Raw genomic sequence first — 22,666 nt, 5'->3', positions numbered from 1 at the left:
ATGCAGGCCCCAAAATGATCATTTTAAGTCCTCAAAAGTGATAAAAAATAGCAGTGGGAAAGATGCCTGTGTGATGATAAAAAGAAAGAAAAAGAAAAGAGAAGAATCTAATGTGTTACATTCTTTATGATTCCAGCAATGAAAACTGTGCATCAGATAAATCAAGATGAGTACCTCTTAGGTAAAAGTGTTAGGCTGGCGGAATTATTGATGGTTTATATCTGTTTTCAAAATTTTCTAGGATATTATACAATGTTTACAGTTTAAAAGTTGGGAGAAAATGACACATCTGTGCAAAATCAGGCTGTTCTTCCAAGTGGCTGTGGCCAGCCTGCCCCTCTAAGTGGTCCAGCTCTTTCTGTGGCTTCTCTGGTGATTAGGCTGAAAAGGCAGCCGGGCCGACGCAGACCCGGCAGAGCCTCCCCAGGCTTAGACAACCACAGAACCCGAGCCGGGTGACTGGAAACAGTGGCAAGGGCACAGTCACATCGCAGCGCCCACCCTGCTTCTTATCAGCCCCCGTGCAGTTCAAGTCTGCCACATGGAGACGGGCTCATGGAAGCAGGCGGGACATTTCCATGTCTAAATCCATGTCAGCCTCTGATTTTTGGATTCACGTCATCCACGAACTGGCTGTGAGTCAGATATCAATGACCTGTCCAGGCCAACAACCCTGTGGGCTGTGGGTGGTTAAGTCCCTGGGCTGCCAAGCCCCAGGCCGGGCAGGCTTCCTGCTGGCATCGGCTGATGCTGGAAACAGACCTGGGGTCCCCATGACATCCCTTTGGGTGCTGTGAGGTTAGCTACTCCCACAGCAGCCACTGAGAGAGGATTGCCAACTTTTTCTGCAGTGTAACCGGAGGGAGGGGTAGCAGCTTCAACAGTCAGGCGGCCGCTGTGACCTGGTTAAGGATTAGGGTCAGCACCTGAATCATTGTTGTGATGCCTGCTAAGTAATAGCAGCGCCAGCTGCACGCAGCTCATGGCCCACGTGCTCCCCACAGGCTGGGCTGCCAACGACCTCCTTTGCCTGCAGCTGGGGGGAAGTGATGAGTAGGAGGCACAAAGGGCTCCCAGCATTTCCTTCCCAAAGCTCTCAGTGGATGGGCAGGCACTTCCCTCGAGTCCTGAGAAAACCCCTCCACCACGGCTCCTCTGGCCTCTGCAAAAGTGAGCTGCTCCCTCATCTGATGGCCCCAAAGGGCAGGACCGGCCCCCATCACAGTTGCATTTGGGTCGGAAGGAGAGATGGTTGCACACAGCTGACACTACGGCGGCTGCCGTATTTCCTGCCCCGCTGAAGCCCAGCACAGTGTCTGGCTTTCTGCATATCCCCGTAAGTAACGACTGACTAGTGACTGTTCCAATGCCAGGAGACCTGAAGGCAGAGGGAATGCGGGAGAGGACTGACATGAAGGACCTTCTGGCATAGGGTGGACAGAAGTGGAAAGCAAGGAAGAAGGGAAAAGCCGCTGGTGGGGGCTGGAGCTACTGTGTGGACAGGAATGCGGCTCACCAAGAGGGGCCCGAGGAAAGCCCCACACATGATGGCTTCGCCATGGGGCCGTGTCTCCAGGCAAACTTGCACCAGCGCCTCCTAGCAGAGGAAAGCTGTTCCGGGTCCCAGGTTTTCCGAGGCCTGCAGTCACCTAGCTGTGTGTGAGCACAGCTTGAGCTCACCCGTTCTTGACTCTTTATCTCCCCCGAGTGTGCGTGTGTCTGCAAGCCACGGGTGATTTCACAGCATGTGCTTAGCCTTTGTGCCGTGACACTCTTCTCTTGCCTTACAGTAGTGGCAGAGGCGGTGGTTAATGAAGGCAGAAGGAAGGTTCAGAGCACTGGCGTTGGGGTCAAACAGTCCTGAGCCTGCACTTTGGCTCTGGTCTTTCCTAGCCCTGGGTCATCGGGCAGGTTCCTGATGACATCACGGGGCTGTTGTGAGGACGATGTGACTTTAGGGGTGAGAAGCACTCAAGGCCTGGCGATGACCCCCTACTTGACCAGCCTGCCTGATGTGCCACACAGAGCCACCAAAGGGCGCACTGGAAGGCCATTGACTCTACCCCAATTAGCAATGCTGGGCCCTGAAGCCCAGAGAGAGGAAGTCACACAGCCAGATGGCAAGGCCAGTGCTCAGGTGTAGAAATGCTGGCTCGGGGAGAAAACTAGTTTGCCATGGACTGACTGTCTTTAGCAATCTTTTCCCTGCTCTCCTGGCCTCAGGTTCACCCTCTAGTCCTAATCCAGGTCACCATCCTGTTTCACTGTCATCTGCACCCTAGGCCTGGCTGATCTTTCGCACCCACTGAGCTGTATGTTGACATGGACCCAGTAAGTCCCCAAACCCCCAAGCTGGTCCACTGGGACTTTCTGATCAGCCTCTCCTAAATTCCAACTGCTTGGCCACTCCTTACCTGGACCTTTTATCTCCACTGGGTCCACTAAGCTCCTGTCTCTTCAAAGTTGTTTTAAAGCTTTGACTTGCCTTCTTCTAAAAGCTCCCAAAAGCCCTGCAGGGTGGATTGTGTCTTCCCCTGCAGTTGGGGTGGCCACCCCTGCCTTTCTTGGGGGCCATGACAGGCCGTTCCCCTGGCAGGATCCATTAGTGACATCTACATGGTGGTCCAGACCAGGGCCACTGCAAATCCAGGACCATTCCCAGGGGCAGGGTTTGCCATGGTAGGAAGGTAGGACATTCTGCCTTATTCTTCTACAATCCCAATCCATCGTCCTTCCAATTCTAACTGGTTGTCAAGATGTCCATGCTCCCTAGCCTGCCTCAGTTTCCTTCCCCACTTCACTCTTTCTGTGCCACAGGTGTTGTTACTTGGCTCCCGGCTTTGTAAAATCACAGTGTACATTTGAACTGCATGTTGGAAAAAACATCAATGTCACAAGTTCAGTGATGCTTGCACATTGCTCTGTCAGCAGATGGGACAGGCCACCTGCTTTTCTGAGACTGTTATTCCTCCTATTTATTATTTTCTCTACCCATGCCTGAACCCATTCACGTTGGTTCTGCACCCATTGTCACAGGGAGGCAGAAAGAGAGACACAAGAACTTTCCTGCTTTCGGCCCGTGATGCAGATGTGACTGACTGAAACATCTTGTTGAGTCAGCTTGGGCAGCTGGAGCTCAAGTGGCCTCCTTGAGAGTCCCATCTGGGGGGCCCCGGAGTGGGAGGATGCATTCCTCACCCTGGGACGTGGCCCGGAATCTCTGAGAGGTGGCTCGGCCAGGGCCAGAGGCTGGCATGACATCCTGGCTGCCCCCTGCATGGACTGATGACAAAGACCAGATGGGCCACCCCGGAATTCCTGAGACTCATGAGGCTCCCAGAACTTGCACCCCACCCTGGAGAAAGGGGTGAAGATCCTGAGCTGAGAGGTCAGTTTCCTCTCCCCAACAGAGACGTAGATATTACTAAATAGATTTTCTATTTTTGCACACCAAGCTGTGGACTGAGATTCACACTCAACATACATAAATCCAGTCTGTCAGTCATTCACCTGAGCCTGCCCACACCCCTCCAGAGGCCAGGAATGCCCTCATAGGAAGCCTAACCCGCCCTTCCACCCTCCAAGAAACTAGTGCCATTGCCAACAATTGCAATGATTCAGCACATTCTGTTGTTTTCTTTTTTTCTAAAAAATGATAAATGAGCCAAATACATCCCTGAGTGTCTTCAGGCTGTGACCTTGGGAAGACAAAAAGCCCTGGCATTGTTCTCCAGGTCTGCAAACAGGACATAAAAGAGCTTCAAGCACATTCAAAGTCACCTTAAAGACACCCCATGATGTGGCAAAGAGATAGCTCCTGAGTCAGGCTGGTCACCTTCTGCATGACCTCAGGAAAAGCACTCAGCTCTCCAGGTGTGCAGCAGGGAACCAGGATGAAGAGCCATGTGCACCTGGCACCTGGCACCTGGCCCAAAACCTGTTCTACTGTCTGCCTCCCTGTTGGGCCCAGTGTGGGAAGCGATTTGTCATGCCTGGTGGGGACAGGGGCAGGGCGAGAGGAAGATGGGGAGAGGTCTTATTGGAGGTAGGGACGTTAGGACTGGACCTCCAAGGATTCACAGAAGCTCTCTGAAGGAGATGGGCATTTCAGGCAGGGAGTGGGGTTGGCCAAAGCTTGGAAGTGTCATGTGTGTCAGGGAGTCCTCAGGGACAGGACAGATGGGCCCAGCGTTCCTGGAGAAGAAAGGAGACCCAGACTGTCCACTCCCTGGAGGCCTCAATGGGAGACTTGGCCCTTGTTCTCAAACATAGAGGAGTTTATGGTGGCTTTACCCTGGGGGTTGATAGGGCCACATTTGAGTTTTAGAAAGACCTTGCCAGTCACACATGGGATGAATTGGAACATCAGATTCTGAAGGCAGATAAATGAGCTCCAAGGATGCAGAACTGCCCAGTCTAGAGGGGGTGAGGGGCTGAACGAAAGCAATGGAGCTTGGGAGCGAATTTGAGAAAGGAGAGAACAGGTGTTATTGCAACTTTGCCCTCACTCAGGGACACCGACCAGATGCTACGGTTGACCCTGCATTGAGATGTGAGTGTTCAGGTCACCCTCTGGCTTGGCAGGTCACCCTGCTGGGCTCGGGGACAAGGGGTGGGGAAGTGGGTGCTGCCTCCCATCTCCAGGCCCATTCCAAGGAGAAAACAGACACCTCTTGCCATTTGACAGCAGAAAACTTTGTGCAGTAGAAAGAATAGAAAGAACGTTGCAAAGGATGGTACTCCAGCAACTAGATTTCTACAAAATAGATAAGGCTTGGGAAACCTGACGGCGCATAATTTATTTGTTCATTTTTGTTGCAATGATACTTGTCATGGTAGGTGGTTTTGCTGTTGTTTTGGTAAGCGTGTAGACATACCTGTATGTGTGCCTGTGTATCTTTGTGTGTTCCTCTGTGTCTATGTATTTCTACATATCTGTGCATGTGTGTATATGTGTGGGTGTCTATGTGTTTCTGTGTGTGTTCTTATGCATGTGTGTCTGTGTGTCTGTGTGCATGTACGTGTCTGCACGTGTCTGTGCATGTGTGTTTGTGCATATGCTCTATATCAATCACCCCCTTGCTCGAGATATGGCCACAGAGATGTCCTCATTTTGGTCTTTCTTGTTGTAAAATCCTTGAAACAGAGTCCGCATGGGCCACTTAGGCCAAACGCCACATGCTAGAGAGTGCCAGGGTGCCCAACGCTAAATAGGCAAGCACCCTTATCAGGCCCCATCTCAGAGGTGGGGACGGGGCACACTCCTCAGTCGCTTAGACTGTCCTCGAGCAGCAAGTCACCACACTGGAGACGTTTTTTGAGCACATGCTCCATGGAGCCTGAGCTAGCAGCCCCTCCCACCTGCAATTAACTAAAAGTATTTAGCTATGCAGATTGATAAAATATATTAAACGCACGTCCCTGTGATGGCATTACACACACTCGGATAACCAGCTCCTGAAGGTGCCTACTTCTCTCCATTCAGATTTATGCCTTCTTCCTCAGTCGTTTGTCAGCAGGTCTTCAGTCAACAAAAGAAAGACAAAACATCAAGATGTCAATTTTCTTACACGCAGGTCATTTGGACAGTCCAAAAATAAATAGGAGGAGGGAGGGAGAAGGATGGAACTCCATCATGAGAGGGTGGCTTTATGGGCAGGCAGCAATTAGGAGAATCTGATTTGAAAACAGAAGGTTCCGTGCTGCCAAGGTGTGGAGCCATGAATGTATGGCACATGGCCCCCACTGCAATCCGTGCTATCCCTCTTCAAGGGGCCTTGTAGAGAAAGGTTTGAAACCCTTTCCTTGGCCACAAAGGAGTGTGGCTGTTGTGCAGGTGAGTGGGATCTTTCTTTCTTTTATTTTTTTTGGAGATGGAATCTCGTTCTGTTGCCCAGGCTGGAGTGCAGTGGTGTGATCTTGGCTCACTGCAACCTCCACCTCTTGGGTTCAAGCGATTCTCCTACCTCAGTCTCCTGAGTAGCTGGGATTACAGTTGTGCACCACCACACCCAGCTAATTTTTTGTATTTTTAGTAGAGATGGAGTTTCGCCATGTTGGCCAGGACGGTCTCAAACTCCTGACCTCAAGTGATCCGCCTGCCTCAGCCTCCCGAAGTACTGGGATTACAGGTGTGTGCCACTGTGCCTGGCTGTGAATGGGATCTTTCTAAAGCCAGGACCCAAGCTCCAAGAAAGGCTGGAGGGACGTTAGTCCCAGGGTAGATCCCTTCGTCTCCTGGCCGGGAGCCTCTCTGGGGCTAGTTTTGATTCCCACTTGCTAGTTCCCACAGGACACTTGTCTTGGTGGCAACGTGGGGTGCAGGAACCTGGGAAAATGCCCTTGACCAGCAGGGGAGGGTGGGAGCCGGCAAGCCTTTCACTGCAAGCCCAGGGAGGCCAGCAGCCCCGGCAGAGGTGAGGCCCTGGCAGGAAAAAGGGCAGAGTGGCCCCTTCCATCCTCCACACCTGCACATAGGAACCCCCAGCCTGGTGATCCAGAGAGCAGGTGTCTCCTTGCCAGTCTCAGCCCTCAGACCTCGCCAAGGAAGAGCACCCTCTGCTCACTTCAGACAGCGCACAGAGCCCCGGTCCACTGCAGGAAACTGCCTGGCCACATGCTCACACTGACCCAGTGGCAAAGGTCTCTCCAAAAAGGGTCACCCTGAATGAGGCTTGGGCACAGGATGGAACAGAAAAAAAAGAGCACCCCTTGTTGACACAGGGGCAGGTGACAAAGCTGCACCTCTCCCTTTGGGAGTTACCAGATGTCAATCCTTCCTGTGCCAGCACCCCCAGATCTTTCCGATCTGATGAAACCGGGTAAAAGCTTCTTTGCAGAAGAATGCCCACCTACATACAAACTCGCATCCAAGATCGGGAACTGACAGGCTACCTGGGGACTCATCAGGATCCCAGGGGCTGGAAGGTCAGAATCAGCTTAATCCACTAAGTGCAGAACATTAAATGTCCTTTTAGATGCTACCTGTGGTTGTGTGCTTCACACATACACAAACATTCTTTGCACTTGAGCAACCTCAAGCATCAGCACCTCCTTACGTTTTGCACCCCAGGTGTGTCTTTACCACCTCCTGGTCCTGGCTCAGCATCCCAGGTATCAAGGTGTGCAAAGAGGCCAACAGAGAGTGGGGATGAGAAGGCACCCAAGAGGACATTCTTGTATCACATGGTTGTGGAAAACAGCAGCCGTTTGGTGAGTGGGGACTTGCGAGCCCCACAGTGGCTGGCAGCAGCTGGTGTAGGGACATGACAGCCATGGGGACAGGTTCTCCATCCAGGCCCATAGACCCACCCCCCTTTCCCTGCCACCAAGCACAAAGCAGGGTCACCCACCCAGGCCTCCACCGTCAGGCTCAGGACTCAGGAGAGCCCAGAAGGCAAGTTATTCTCCACTTGTCCCCACTCAGCTGTAGACCCTGATCTACCGTGTGGCCTCGAAACACTCTGTCTCCCTGTCGGTGACGCACTGGGGGCCAGCTTGTGCCCGCGTGCAAGAGCTGATCGTTAAATTCTCATGAATTTTGTGAGTTGAATTATTCAAATCATTATGCAAGATTAAGGTATAAAAACTGTATGGGCCGGGCATGGTGGCTCATGTCTGTAATCCCAGCAGTTTGGGAGACTGAGGCGGGTGGATCACTTGAGGTCAGGAGTTCAAGACCAGCCTGGTCAACTTTACTAAAAATACAAAAATTAGCCAGGCATGGTGGCAGGTGCCTGTAATCCCAACTACTTGGGAGGATGAGGCAGGAGAATCCCTTGAACCCACGAGGCGGAGGTTGCAGTGAGCCGAGATCATGCCACTGCACTCCAGCCTGGGGAACAGAGTGAGACTCCTTCTCAAAGAAAAAAAAAAAGAAAAAACTGTATGAAATTAAAATGATAAAAAATTAATGTTAAATCACACAAGATATAATTAAATTAATTCTATTAAAGCAAAGGTTATAAATACTTAAACCTTATCACTTCCTAATTATTTTTACTACATCTTAATAATAGCTATGCTTTGAGGTTCTTTAATTGTGTCTGTAAGGCGGAAGTACTCTATCATGCTATGCTACTGTGCGTCTCAAACCCATGTTCACACAAGTCGTGTTGGCGACTTGAAATTGGCCCTGGTGGGAGTATTTACATAACAGCAACAGGCAAATGCTATAGGTTGACATTGATTTGTTTCGTGGATTTTCTATACTTAAAAGAGCATCTTCTCTGTAGCTAGAACACTGTGAGTAGCACAAAACATTGAGGAAACTTTTATGAATATTGAAAAACTATTATCCAATTCAGCAAAGAAGCTGCTCATGGCACTAAGGCTGCAGCCTGCCAGACGTCTTTGTTGTTTCACTTTGATCTGCTCCTTAACATGAATGAACATTTCAGTGTTTGTGCCGACCCCACACTTGCTCATCCACTGCAACCATTGCTTGGCTATAGATATGATGGTGGCAAAGACACGAAAGCTTTCTATGAGACTCAATTGCCTATGCAGTATTTAGGATAGGGACTATTGCATACTTTGTTATTACTTGCAAATTAAGTGCTATGCATCCTTTATATCAGTACATGTTACTATAAATTATATATGTATACAATACATTTGCTTCCCGGAAAGCTGGTTGTTAAACATTTACCAGCAAGCCATGCTCTTCGTCTACAAGATGCCTATCTTGATCTCACACTGGCAGGTGCCAGCAAGCCCATCAGATAGACGGACAGACACCACAAAGTAGAAATGATTCCTTTCCATGCTAATGTGTAAAAAAAAAAAAAAAAAAAAGAGTTTAGCCTTTCCTATAAAGCACCAAATAAAATCAAGAAAATGGGCTATGACTTTTGAACCTATTTTCATGTGTAACACTTTAAAAAGTATACTTTTATTTATTCAAATAAAAAATAAAAGTATCATTTAATTTTTTATTTTTTTCACTCTGTTACCCAAGCTGGAGTGCAGTGGCGCGGTCTCAGCTCACTACAATCTCCACCTCCTGGATTCAAGCAATTCTCCTGCCTCAGCCTTCTACGTAGCTGGGATTACAGGCGCCTGCCATCAAGGCTAGCTAATTTTTGTATTTTTAGTAGAGATGGGGTTTCACCATGTTGGCCAGGCTTGTCTCGAACCCCTGACCTCAAGAATCCTCCCACCTTGGCATCCCAAAATGCTGGGATTGCAGGTGTGAACCAGGGCGCCCGGCCAAAATAAAAAGTATTATTTAACTTCATGTAAAAATCCAATTGCACCACAGAAATGGCAGGAATAAAAGAATCTTAAAATAATTTTATATAATCTTTAACAATAAAAGGTAGGGTCAGGCATGGCAACTCACGCCTGTAATCCCAGCACTTTGGGAGGCTGAGGCAGGCGGATTGCCTGAGCTCAGGAGTTTGAGACCAGCCTCAGCAACATGGTGAAAACCCATCTCTACAAAAAACAAAAATTAGCCAGGCATGATGGTGCACACCTGTGGCCCCAACTACTTGGGAGGCTGAGGTGGGAGGATTGCCTGAGCTGGGGAAGTGGAGGCTGCATTAAGCCATGATTGCACCACTGCACTCCAGCCTGGGAGACAGAGCGAAACCCTCTCAAACAAACAAAAACAAAACAAAACAAAGAAACAGGCCAGGTGAAGTGGCTCATGCCTGTAATCCCAACACTTTGGGAGGCCAACGCAGGTAGATCACTTGAGGTTCAGAGTTTGAGACCAGCCTGACCAACATGATGAAACCCTGTCTCTATCAAAAAAAATACAAAAATTAGCTGGGCGTGGTGGTGCACACCTGTAGTCCTAGCTACTCCGGAGGCTGAAGTGGAAGAATAGCTTGAACCCAGGAGGCAGAGGATGCAGTGAGCTGAGATCAAACCACTGCACTCCAGCCTTGGCAACAGAGTGAGACCTTGTCTCAAACAACAGCAACAACAAACCCCCAAATCAATCTAAGGTGGAATATGTGTAAAAATAAGCTATTTCTATAACTGCAGTAGACTCACAGCTGGACATTTAACTGCAGTTTGGCTCCCTCAGTGAATTTTTCTGTTTTGTGCACAGATAGGGAACTAATCCTTAGTGGGCACCCACACTATATATCAGGCTCTTTCAGAAATGCTGTCCTGCTTGTATTTGTTTATTTATTCATTTCCTGATGTTTCCAGAAAAGATTTGAGACCACTTATAAAAATACATACAATACAACAGGATAGAAAAACAAAGAAATTAGACCAAACGGTAAGTTAGGGGCAGAAAAAAAAATTGTGTATAAAGCTGGTGCGCGGAAATACAGACTGTGACATGCTGTTACCCAACTGCTGGTGGTTAGATGCAAATTGGGTTCTAAGTGTCCTGGAGTCTAAAGTACAGAGAAGAAAATATTCAGTTTGAAGAGTCACAGTGTCTGTAAGACATCCATTGCTCCAGGGAGGCATGGATTTCCTGGATCTGGAAATCCATGATTCCAGATCCATCTGGAGATCCTCCCCGGGCTCCTTCTATGGAGGTCCCGGGTGGAATGGCGAACAGCTTAGCGTCATCTCAGCAATAAATGCCACCGTGAGTTTCCAACCTCTGTTTCTTATGCAGCTTTCAGCACAAGCCACAGCAATGTACCCATGCCAAGAAAGAATGTCCACATCTGACTCAGGAAATGACATTCTCTCAGCATCTCAAGCACTGTGAGATCCAACCATGGAGCTCTTGGACTGACTATCTGGATACAGTGGAAGTTCCCAAAATACAGTTACGCATTGCTTAACCACGAGGATCTGTTCCGGAAAACGCGTCATTAGGTGATTTTGTTGTTGCGTGAACATCGTGTACAAAACTTAGATGGTAGAGCCTGCTCCACACATAGGCTGTGTGACATAGCCTGTTGCTCCTAGGCTCCACACCTATACAGCCTGTGACTGTACTAAATACTGTGGGCAACAGTAACACAGTGGTGAATATTTGCATCTCTAGACATAGAACAGGCACAGTCAAAATACAGTGTCTTCATCTTATGAGACCACCATCATATATGCAGTCCATCATTGACCGAAATCTTGTTATGTGGCCCATGACTGTGTCTAGGTTCATGTCTCTCAATCTTATTAAATTTACTATCTCTTTTGAGAAACAACACCATGCTCTCCTTTTTGAGATTTCAAAATGAATATTGGGCATAAAAGTATATCAAAGAAGTTGTCATGTAAGATGTGTCTTTTTGAAGTACAAGGACCCCCTGGTGGTTCTGACATTGAGAATTGAGGGCAACCTGTAAGAAATGTTGTGTGCTCCTCAGCTTCAACTCACCTAAAAATCAGGGCTTTGTAATTTAATTCTGATAATCCTGTGATGTGCTATTATCAATGAATAAAGAAATAAGACTGAGAGGGTATAATTAACCTACCCGAGCTAGGTAAGCCTGCTAGTATATAGTGGGATCAGACTATTGTCATCTCAGGAAGTCCGCTCACATTGCCAGGACTGGACCTTGTACTGGAGCCCTCTGGTTGACAAGGCCAGCATCTAACCACTACACTGCAGGATGGGACTGCTCAGATGTGGCTGCTTTGTCTGACTTCTGTGTCCAAGTCCTTTCCACTTCCTCATATCCACAACACACTGAGAAAGAAAATTAAAGTATCCTTCCTAGATATTTAACTGGGTGATTCCAAACATTTTGGGGCTCACAGACCCCTTTGGGAATCTGACAAAAACTGTAAGTACCTACCTACACAAAAGCTTGCTTACAAGTTCAGGGAGCTCAGAGCACCAGGAAACTCATCAGGAATCCACGGACTCAATGCTCAGGACCCACTTCATCCGTTAAGCGCAGAACCTCAAATGCCCTTATAGACACCTCATGGCATTGTGCGTTTCACACATACACAAACCTTTCCTGCACTTGAACGACCTGAGCCTGGGAGCCTCCTTACATTTTGCATCCCAGGTGTGTCTTGTTTGCCTCCCACTGGTCCAGGTTCAGCATCCTAGGTACCAAAGTGTGCAAAAAGACCAGCAGCGAGTCGTGACGAGAAGGCACATGAGAAAACTTCCTTGCATACAATGTGGGAAGCACTAGCCCTTTGATGAAGGGGTTGCACAAGCCCCACAGTGGACGAGGAGGAGCCTCCTCTATGTCTTAGGCTCTAGATCCCCATCCCATGGTTCTGTTCCGTTCTCATGTCTGAGCTCGGGGGTGGGTGCAACTGCTCCCACTTCACACTCCCAGCTGGCAGGTGCAGAGCCAGACAGACCTGGCTGGCAGGAAGCCCCAGTGCTTTCCTCTATACCACACTGTCTGCAGGAAGTGGAATGTGCCAGAGGCCTCAGATGCGTCTTCTCTTTCTTCCAAGGGTCCTGTCAAAACCCCAGCAAGCTGATGGCACTGGAGTATACCACAGTTAGGGATGATCATTCAATTATCTTTGCTTTTCCTCTTTCAAGCTTTCATCCTCATGTCTTAACCTGGATTTTCATTCAAGGTTTTGCCCTTGTGTCTTTAATTCAAGAACCACTTTACCAGATACCCCTGATGGGCCAGGCACTGTGCTGGGTGCTGGGGCCTCGAGGCACATGTAGGGCCTGTCCTTGTCCTCAGGAGCTTCCTAGAGAACCTGGCAGGCCTGCAACCCAGAGCCCTGGGTGTGTGCTGTTGGTTGCTGGGGACACACAAATGGGCTTGGGCACTGTGATTGGGAGGAGACATTCGCACCTACCCTGGATGTCAGAGCAAATGCGAGTTGCCTAGGTGGGAAGGTGGGGAAGGGATTCAGGCAAGCAGGAGCATGCCACAGAACATTCCAGAAATGTGAGGGCTGCTATGGGGTAGCAGCAGGCTGGCAGTGGAGTAGCAGATGTGACAGGAAAGGCACTTCAGCCCCACGTGTAATCACCACCTTTTAGCTGTGATTTTCCTGTAAGAGTTTTGTGATTGATTTCCATCTCAGTATCTTGAGATTTCCATCTACGTGCTGTCTTCCTGTAGCTTCATCATTCTTTTTTCCTCCTCACCTGCTTCGGAAGCTTTTCTCTAATCAGGCGCAGCATCGCCTTTGAGCAGGGCTCACCTGCTCTGCTGGACCTGCAGGGGGGGCCAGGTTTCTCTGTCTTGCTGTTACCTCTCCACATACATGAACCCTGCAAGCCAGGATGCTGGCCACCGGTGACCAGTCCCCAAGGCTGCAGACCCCAGGCTGCAGGTGGGCTCACAAGGTCAGAGTCCTCACTCAAACAGGAGCTGGCCCTTTGAGTCCCCTCTCTACATCCTGGAGGCCACAGTTTACTCTTGAGGAAGGTCTGTCCAGCCCAGCTCACAGCCACTTGGCAGACCGGATTCTATGAGGCTGGTTGAGCCCAGAGGACAGCAGATTCCATCTGGCTGGAACGCTGTACTCCCCCAGGGGCCTGGGTCCTTACTCCCTCCATTCCTGGCTTTCTGCTTCCTTCCTGGAGAGGAGTCAGGTCTGGGTAGCTGGGCCTGTGCTTGGGGTGCCAGGAGCCTGCACCAGTGCAGTGAGTTTGGCTGGGTAAATGAGGCTGTATTCAGTCCTGCAGCCCCTGCCACAGAGCAAAGGCTCGAAAATGCATGCTGGCGCCGGGCGCGGTGGCTCACACCTGTAATCCCAGCACTTTGGGAGGCGAGACGGGCGAATCACAAGGTCAGGAGATCGAGACCATCCTGGCTAACACGATGAAACCCTGTCTCTACTAAAAATACAAAAAATTATCTGGGAGTGGTGGAGGGCACCTGTAGTCCCAGCTACTCGGGAGGCTGAGGCAGGAGAATGGCACAAACCTAGGAGGCAGAGCTTGCAGTGAGCCGAGATCGCACCACTGCACTCCAGCCTGGGCAACATTGCGAGACTCCATCTCAAAAAAAAAAAAAGCATGCTGGGCCAGTCGCAGTGACTCTTGCCTGCAATCCCAGCACTGTGGGAGGCCAAGGTGGGAGGATGGCTTGAAGCCAGGGGTTGGAGACCAGCCTGGGCAACAAAGCGAGACCCCATCTCTTCAAAAAATAAGATTAAAAAATTAGCCAGGCACAGCAGCATACCTGTGGTCCCAGCTACTCAGGAGGCTGAGGTGGGAGGATCGCTTGAGCCCAGGAGGTCAGTGCTGCAGTGAGTTATGATCTCTTGCCACTGCACTCCAGCCTGGGCGACAGAGCAAGACCCCATCTCTGAAAAACAAAAAACATGAACAAAAAACAACCCCCACAAAACCCATTGAACAACACGACAACAAAAAAATCATGAGAAATACCATGAAGAGAGGCAAATACAGAGCTATTCTGGAGTAAGGTAGGGGTTGGGAGAGAGAATGATGGATGGTCAAAAATGCAAAAGGCCTGCTATATTCGAGAATGTTCAAAGAGAGGGTGCGACCGCCAGGCCATGAACGCCAGTTTTCCCAAGAATGATCAGGATTTGGCTACTTCTGCTCTGAGGAAGAATGAGTCTAACTTTTCTTTTAACTCTTTATTTTGAGGTAATTTTAGATTTGGAGAAAAATTACAAGGATAGTACGGAGAATTTCCATATTCTCTTCACCGGGTTCTTCTAATGTGAGCACCTTACCTAACCATGGTACGTTTGCCAGAACTAAGGAGCAATTGTTACCATAATATTAGCGAGACCCCAGACCTTGTCTAGATTTCACCTATTTTTCCACTAACGACCTTTGCGGTGTTGTTCTGGGATCCAATACAGGATGTGAATTCTGGGTTTGGGTGTCCTGACCGTCATGTCTCCTCTGATCTGTGACACTTTGCCTGTCTTTCTTTGTTTTTCATGACCTTGACATTTTTGAAGATGAAATATGATATGGAATCTTCCCCAATTTGGATTTTTTAATCATGATGCTTTCTCATGATTAGACTAGGGTTATGAGTTGGCGGGGAGAACCGCACTGTCGTGGCAGTTCACAATAGCAGCCCAGCTTATTCCTGGTGATGCTAAGCTTGATCCCTTGGTGAAGCTGGCATCTGCAGGTTTCTCTACTGCAGAGCTACTATTTCTTCCTTTCCATACTCTTAGTCCAGGCCTCACTCAAGGTGAGGGGAATTAAGCCCCACTCTCCCGAGGGAGGAGGATCTGCACATATCATAGCAAATTCCTCTCTGTTACCGTGAACGCACGATTCCTTAGTTCCTTGGTAATGTGGGTAGATGAGGGTGAACTTCATCCACCCACATTACCAGATAAATGGAAATATTGTCAAAGCCTTACAATTTAAACAAATCCTTTCAAAATATGTGATCAACTATGCTTTCCTTTTCACAGTTGGTGTTTCCTGGCAAAATAGATCTCTTAACCAAGAAGATCATCATTACATCTATTCAGTCACCCCATCCCTGAATGGCTGAAACATGGAACAACTTCATTCAGAAACAAACAAAATAAAATGAAAGCAACAACCAGTCATTTGCTTTGAGCCAGATGCTCCCCGCGCGTGACCGCTGACCTCCGTCAGCTCTGCGCAGTCAATATCACCTCCTATCAAGAGGCCGAGTGACTCGCCGGGAGCGCAGCAGTGGCCTGTGTGTGCCCACCCAACCCCCTCTCCACATCCCACGTCCTTTCTTTCCTCTGTGGCACATTCACTGCCTTTTCCAAAAAGCAGAATCTACCCTGGATGGATGAACTTTTATAAATTAAAATTCTCAAAACTGGAAACGCACAAACCACGGAGCAATCGATTCAGAGCTTAGGCAGCGATCCTATTCATGCCTCTTCCTCCATCTGTGGCACCCACAGCAATGTCCTTGCCTGCTTGCCCCACTGCTGGCCTTAGAGCACCATTTACACAATTTAAAGAAGACGATAAAGAACCCGGAAGACAGAGGGCCTTACCTTGGCAATGCTTCAGTGGTGTTTCACCATAGCTCTTCAAATCCCAGCACCCTTACAGTGGAGCAGACTTCCAGCGACAACCAGCAACTTCCAACACCATCCTAAAGCAAAAGCCAGTCCCAGATGAATTCTTCTCATCTCAATCAGTTTTCATGGCTTGTGGCTTTCTACCAGCAGCAGACAGAGGTGGCAGCACCCCCGGTCTGCGATCAGAGCCTCCCCAGCCCCCAATGAGCAAGTGCAGCAGGGGCTCCGCCCTTCAGCCGAGCCCTCCTGAAGCTCCTGTGGGCTCCCTGGGCTTGGGGGTGTCCCTCTGCTCCAGGAAAACTTGTGAGGAAGGACCATGAGTAGCTGCCCTTTCTCTAGCCCTGGGCCACGTGGGTCACAATGCCCCTCTGTCACCAGAAAATTTTCTCATGGGGTTTTGGTTTAACAGCACAGCTGGTATTTTTCCTGCACTGAGTCCGGCAGAGTTAGCAAACCTCCACGCTGACTCTACAAGGTAATTTGCCTTGCCTTGTGGACAAACGCTGTGGATCTCATGGAGAGAGCTTGGGCTCTACCATGTGCCATCTGTGTGCACCACGGCAGCCGTTCTCTTGGCCTCGCTGATTTTGTTTTGTCTTTAAATGATGCTAATAATAGCTAGCTCACAGGATACTATCAGCATTAAACGGTAGAATGGGTATGAATGGTGGGCATAGAATTGGTGCTTGGTAAAAGCTAATTTCCCATGTGTTTTATAGCACCCTAGCTAGTAGTTGACTTGGATCTCAGAGCCTCTTCAATGGTGAAAATTTACTTGGCTATGAAAACTCAGAGGAGTAGAGAACAAGAATAATGGAGGTAATAGAAGGATCCCAACATCAAGAGTGGTGAGTGGTGTCTGGAGTGGTGGGTGGCATCCTGTACACAGCAGTCAAGGGACCGATGGGACCAGGAAGGTTTCTGTGATGACCTCAGAGTCTCGCCGGTCCAGCCAGACACAGTGAGCCACTGGTCAGCTGGTTCCTTTCCACCAGTGTCTTGATATTGGCTTATAAGAGGAAGTCACTCAGTGGGCTCTCTCTTCTCCCTTCATAGTCTTGGATCCTTGAGAGTGGGTGTGGGGGGCAGACAAGGCAGCTTCTACCCCGCAGTCCAGAATCTGAGTTTCCTCATGGAGTTCATTTCCTTGGATGGGACTAAGACAATACTGAGCTGTGAGTTGCAGGTTTGACAGGTGTTCACGTCAACAGAGGCAGCAACGCAGAGTTCTGGGGTTTTAAGACACTGTGGAAATAATCTGTTTCACTTCCCCAAGGGGTTTTTGTGAGAATAAATGGATTCATACATAAAAAGTATCTATTACCATATTTAGCACATGATAAACTCCAAATACCTGGAAGCTGATGTGAATGTGGCTAATTGCTTTAAGTCCCAAAGTTGATCTTCTCTACATGGTAGCAAAGGGCTCAGAACAATGTCCAGAACCCTGGGCCTGCTCAGTCCATGGCAGCTCCTGTTAATTTACTCTTACATTCGTCTCCTGATACCTACTATACAGACCCAAACATGAAACATGAGTTCCAAACTCTGCGAGCTTCTGATTTAAAAAGTGACTGATTTGAGATGAGATGACTTAGTCTTCCTATTTCAATTCAATTAATGCACCACTGTTTTTCTGAACACCTGCTCTGTGGTAAGCACCCGCTGGAGGCTGGGGATACCAATGCAGCTACGCTCCATCCTCCTCTGAGGGTCTCAGCCTAAGGAGCTTGGGGAAGGGGCCTGATAAGGAGATCACTGCAGTGGAGCATAGTAGATGTAGCCAGAGGCCTCAATGGGGCACAGTGCTAGACCAGAGGCGGGGGCAATCATTCTATCAGGGGTAACTGGGGTAAGCTGCCAAGGAGATGGCTTTGAACATGGTTCATGACTAAGACTCCTACAGACTCTCAGAGACAGATCCCTGGGCTGAGTCTTTACTGAACCAGGATGTTGTGATGCTGCCTGAACCGCCTCTAACATTTTGTCAGAAGGGCCTAAATAGATGACTTCTGGACAACTTTTATATGCTTGGACTTGAGGATATAGAGAATGTAGCGGAGAGCAGGAAACCCAGCTTCCTACGAAGAAAATACATTTTCCATCTATTCCAAGGTTAGAGTGGGAGGGGATGTGAGAGTTTGCAGGGAGGAGTGCTGGCCCTTATATGATCTGTGATAAAACATCACCATTCTGTCCACCCCAACAGACAGAGGTTGGAAAATAACAAAAACAATACCAGACACACACACAAACACACACACACACACACACACACACACACACACACACGATTCCAGCAGCCACTCAGAAAGAAAACAAGGAAATGACTTTGCTCATGGGTTCCAGATGTCTGAGCAGAAGTGAAAGTTAATTTCAGCCATTTTCACCCTCACAGTCGCAGGCCCATGAGAAAGGCAGAAGAGAGGTGGGGAAAGGACCCCGGGGAGAAGATGGGCACAGTGACACTTGTTAGGGGAGGCTTGGGGAGTCTTTTGTTAGATACTTTTGTTAGAAAACCTCAAAGAGGTTTTCTCAAGGCTGGACTAGACTAGACCCCAGCTCTGAAACACCCAGTTCAGCGTTCAGCATCACTGGTTCTCCCATTTATTTTTGTACATTTGAGGTGACATATGCAAAATTCAGCTCTCCTTCCATGTGCTTTCACCAGCCTCCTAATATCAGTACATCTCTGATCAAAATCAAAAGCTGTGGGCAATAAAGTATTTAAGTGGAAGAAACGTGAAACTAATCCAGTCCAAGATTCACCTCAGAAGGGTCTAAGAAGTTGGCCAATTTCTTTTTGAAGAAAACTAGTATAAAACTAGACAAAATTGTCAAAACAACAATTTCTGGGTACTAGAAAATGACCAAAAGCAGACAACGAACTGATAAGTGTTTAATCTTATAAAGCTGCTCCTGCATCAAAATGGCCATGAGTCTGTGGACATCTTGCCTGAAGCTCCCCAGCCCCTGGCCTGAGTGAGGAAAAGCATTAGGTTACCTAATGGGAATGGTGGGCTTGGTTTGAGGGCTATCATTGAAAACCAGTAGCTAGGTGGGGTGCGGTGGCTCATGCCTGTAATCACAACACTGAGGGGGGCAGATCACTTGAGGTCAGGAGTTCAAGACCAGCCTGGACAACATGGTGAAACCCCATCTCTACTAAAAATACAAAAATTATTTTGGCGTGATGATGGGCACTTGTAGTCCTATCTACTCAGGAGGCTGAGGCACGGGAATCGCTTGAACCCGGGAGGTGGAGGCTGCAGTGAGCTGAGATCCCACCACTGCAATCCAGCCTGGGTGACAGAGTGAGACTCCATCTCAAAAATAAGTTAAATAAATAAATGAATAAATAAATAGATAAAAAGAAAACCAGTAGCTATACCAGCAGAAGGTGGTAGATTTGGTCTGGGATGGGGGAAATGAGAATCTGAAGTTTTATGGGTTAAAGTTCATGGAATCAGTTCTAGGGAGAAAATAAAGACCTGCAGCTTTACTGGCTTGAGGTTACAGCTTCTGTTCATGGCAGACAGGAGATCAGCCAGAATTGTGATGAGGAGAACTTGGAAGTAAGCAAGCCATGAGAGGGATGAGACAATAAACTCCCTCCACATCTGTGACTAGGGAAGAAACCCAAAAAAAGGGCAGCAAAAAGTGAGAGCCAAGGGAGACCTGAGGATGTGCAAAAAATTTTTTGTTTACTTTAAAATTAATTTGTTTGTATGTATTTAGAGGGTACAAGTGCATGTTTCTTACATGCATATATTGCTTAATGGTGAAGTCTGGGCTTTTAGTGTGCCCATCACCTAAATGGTAAACATTGTACCCAATAGGTAGTTTTTTTTCTTCTTTGAGACAGGGTCTCACTCTGCCCCCCAAGCTGGAGTGCCATAGTGTGGTCACAGCTCATTACAACCTTGACCTCCTGGGCTCAAGTGATCCTGTCATCTCAGTCTCCAAGTAGCTGGGACCACAGGCATGTGCCACCGCACCCAGCTAGTGTTTTGTATTTTTTGCAGAGACAGGGTTTTGCCATGTTGTTCCAGTAGGTACTTTTTCAATCCTCACCCCCGTCTCACCCTCCCACCTTGCGTGAGTACTTGTACATGTTAATGTGTTTCTCCAGCCACACACAGCTCTGGCAGCAGAGGGTGGGAGGCTTAGTTGTTCACGGTATCTGAGCGTAACTTCTGTCCAAATAATTGTTTCATCATCATATAATACAGGAATCGAGGACACCTTTATGGAGTCAGACTGAAAAACAAAGAAAAATATTATAATCAAAACTGCACTGTAGTATTGGTGGCTGCACACCATGGAGGAGATTAATTCTGCAATTTAAGTCCAGAGAAGTTACTAAAACAGAAAACCAACAACTTTTAGGAAAGTGAATGGAATCTAGAATCACTGCAATGTCTAGTTTTCAACCAGAAATTACTAGACATGCAATGAAACAGGAAAGTGTGACCAGAAAAACCAAAACAGAGAGTAGATTAAGACATGACTTCAAAGCAGTTGTTATAGCTGTGCTCAAGGAATTAAAGAAAAATGTTCAAAGAATTAAATAAAATTATGTTAACAGTGAACCAATATACTTTCAATAGACAAGTGGAAATTACAAAAAAAAAATCACATGGGATTTCTACAGCTGAAAATTACAAAAATTCACTACATGGGTTCAAGAGCAGATCTGAGATGGCAGAAGAAAGAAGCTGTACATTTGAAGATAGAGCAGAAGTTATGCAATCCAAAGAACAGAGAACAAAAAGTTAAGAAAAATTAACAGAGCCTTACAGACATGCCAGACAATATAAAGTGTTCAAACACAAATGTAATAGGAGTCCCAAAAGGAGAGGAAAGAGAAAGAGGCACAGAACAATTATTAAAAAAAAAAAAAATTTTGAAAAGTCTCCATGTGAGTAAATACCATTAACTTACAGAGTCAAGAAACTGAATAAACCCAAGGTGAAAAAAAAAAAAAAGCAAAACAAAAAAAACTTAAAGAGAATCACACCTAGACATAGTCAAAACGCCAAAAGTCAAATAAAGGAGATAACATTGCAAGCAGTAAGAGAAAGAGAGAGAAACAGATACATCACATTAAAGACAACATGATTGATGGTTGATTTCTCATCAGAAACAATAGTGGCTGGACGGTGAAGGACTGACATGTTTAAAGTGCTGGAAAGAACAATAAAAACAAGAACAAGGACTTTCACCTACAAATTTACTATCTAATAAAACTACCCTTCAAAAATTGAGGTGAAATAAATATTTTTCCAGATAAGCAAAACAGGGAATTTCGTTCTGTTGGACTTACACTACAAGAAAAATTAAAGGCAGTCCTTTAAAATGAAAGAGAATAATATCAGATAGTAACCCAGTTCACAGAAAGAAAAGAAGAGCACTGGGAATGGTAAACATGTAGGTAAAGTGAAAATATATTACACAATAATAAAAATATAAAATGTATGTGTATACATTACTTTTTCTTCTTTTAACTTTAAAACACATACACAATTATTTAAATCAGAAATTATAATGCCATACTGTGGGTTTATAACACAGTATACATGACAATATATACATGTATATACAATATACATGACAATAACAGCACAGAGGAGGGAGGGTAAGAAATGAAGCTATAATTGTGCAGTTTCTATTTTTCACCAAAAAAAGTAAATCAGTATGAGTTTAAAGTAGATTATGCTAAATTGAAGATGCATATTGTAATCCCTGCAGCAACTACTAAGGAAAAAAGATTCAAAGAAACAGAGTTAAAAAATAAACAGAAGAATTTAAATGGTATATTAAAAATATTTTAATATAAAAGTAGTTGGCCAAGCACTGTAGCTTAAGCATGTAATCCCAGCAATTTGGGTGGCTAATGTGGGAGGATTGCTTGAGCCAGGAGTGCAAGACCAGCCTGGGCAACACGGCAAAACCCTGTCTCTACAAAAAATACAAAAATTAGTAGGGCGTGGTGGCATGCACCTGTGGTCCTAGCTACTCAGGTGTCTGAGATGGAAAGATCATTTGAGCCTGGGAGGTAGAGGTTGCAGTGAGCCATGATTGTGCCACTGCACTCCAGCCTGAGTGACAGAGTGAGAACCTGTCTCAAAAATAAATTAAAAAATAAAATAACAAAAGTAGTCAATTAAAGAAGAACAGAGGAACAAAAAGGACATGACAAGTAGAAAAAATAACAAAATTGTAAATGTAAATCCAAACATAAAAAACTTTATTAAATTTAAAAGAATTAAACACTCCAATCAAAACGCAAAGACTGTTAGACTGAAAAGAAAGCAAGACCCAATTCTATGCTGGCTGCAAAAAATAAACTTTAAATTCAATGACAAACAGATTAAAAGTAAAAGGATCCAAAAAAACTACATACCATGTGAACAATAAATAGATTACAACTGGAGTACCTATATTAATATCAGACAAAATAGACTTTAAGGTAACACATATTACTGGGCGAAAGGATGACTTCATAACAAGAAAAGAGCAAGCAATAGCCAGAGATGTCAAAATTATATTCATGTACCTTTTTAAAAAGCCCTAAAACATGTGAGGCAAAATCTGACTGAATTAAAAGTTTTAATACCCAGTATACCAATTACGGTTGAAGATTTTGATACTTTTCTTTCAGTAATTGATAGAACAAGTGGAGAGAAAGTCAGAAAGGATAAAAAAGAACTGAAGAACATTATCAAACAACCTGAATAAACTGACATATGTAAGCAATCCACCCAGAATATCCATTATTTTCAAGCTGACA

General features: G+C 46.7%; 1 protein-coding gene and 1 long non-coding RNA gene across 4 annotated transcripts in view; one reads left to right on the top strand and one right to left on the bottom strand.

The window, feature by feature from the left end:
• The window catches only part of LOC105491181 (BLK proto-oncogene, Src family tyrosine kinase), a 75,103-nt gene extending 59,123 nt beyond the window's left edge, over positions 1–15,980 (bottom strand). For all 3 annotated transcript variants that reach the window (XM_011757348.3, XM_011757347.2, XM_011757351.2), the window contains exon 1: positions 15,847–15,980. The gene's annotated coding sequence lies outside the window, so the exon portion shown is untranslated. The remainder of the gene's footprint in view (positions 1–15,846) is intronic.
• On the top strand, positions 1,063–21,312 carry LOC139355935 (uncharacterized). Its single transcript, XR_011607266.1, has 4 exons — positions 1,063–3,388; positions 10,592–10,797; positions 15,277–16,721; positions 20,106–21,312. It is a non-coding gene; the product is annotated as an uncharacterized lncRNA (long non-coding RNA).
• The last annotated feature ends 1,354 nt before the right edge of the window (positions 21,313–22,666 follow it).

Source organism: Macaca nemestrina, chromosome 8 (genome assembly GCF_043159975.1).
Source record: "Macaca nemestrina isolate mMacNem1 chromosome 8, mMacNem.hap1, whole genome shotgun sequence".
In the NCBI taxonomy this organism is placed as follows: Eukaryota; Metazoa; Chordata; class Mammalia; order Primates; family Cercopithecidae; genus Macaca; species Macaca nemestrina.
The sequence above is the reverse complement of the archived record's forward strand: the minus strand, read 5'-3'. Positions and strand labels throughout refer to the sequence as shown.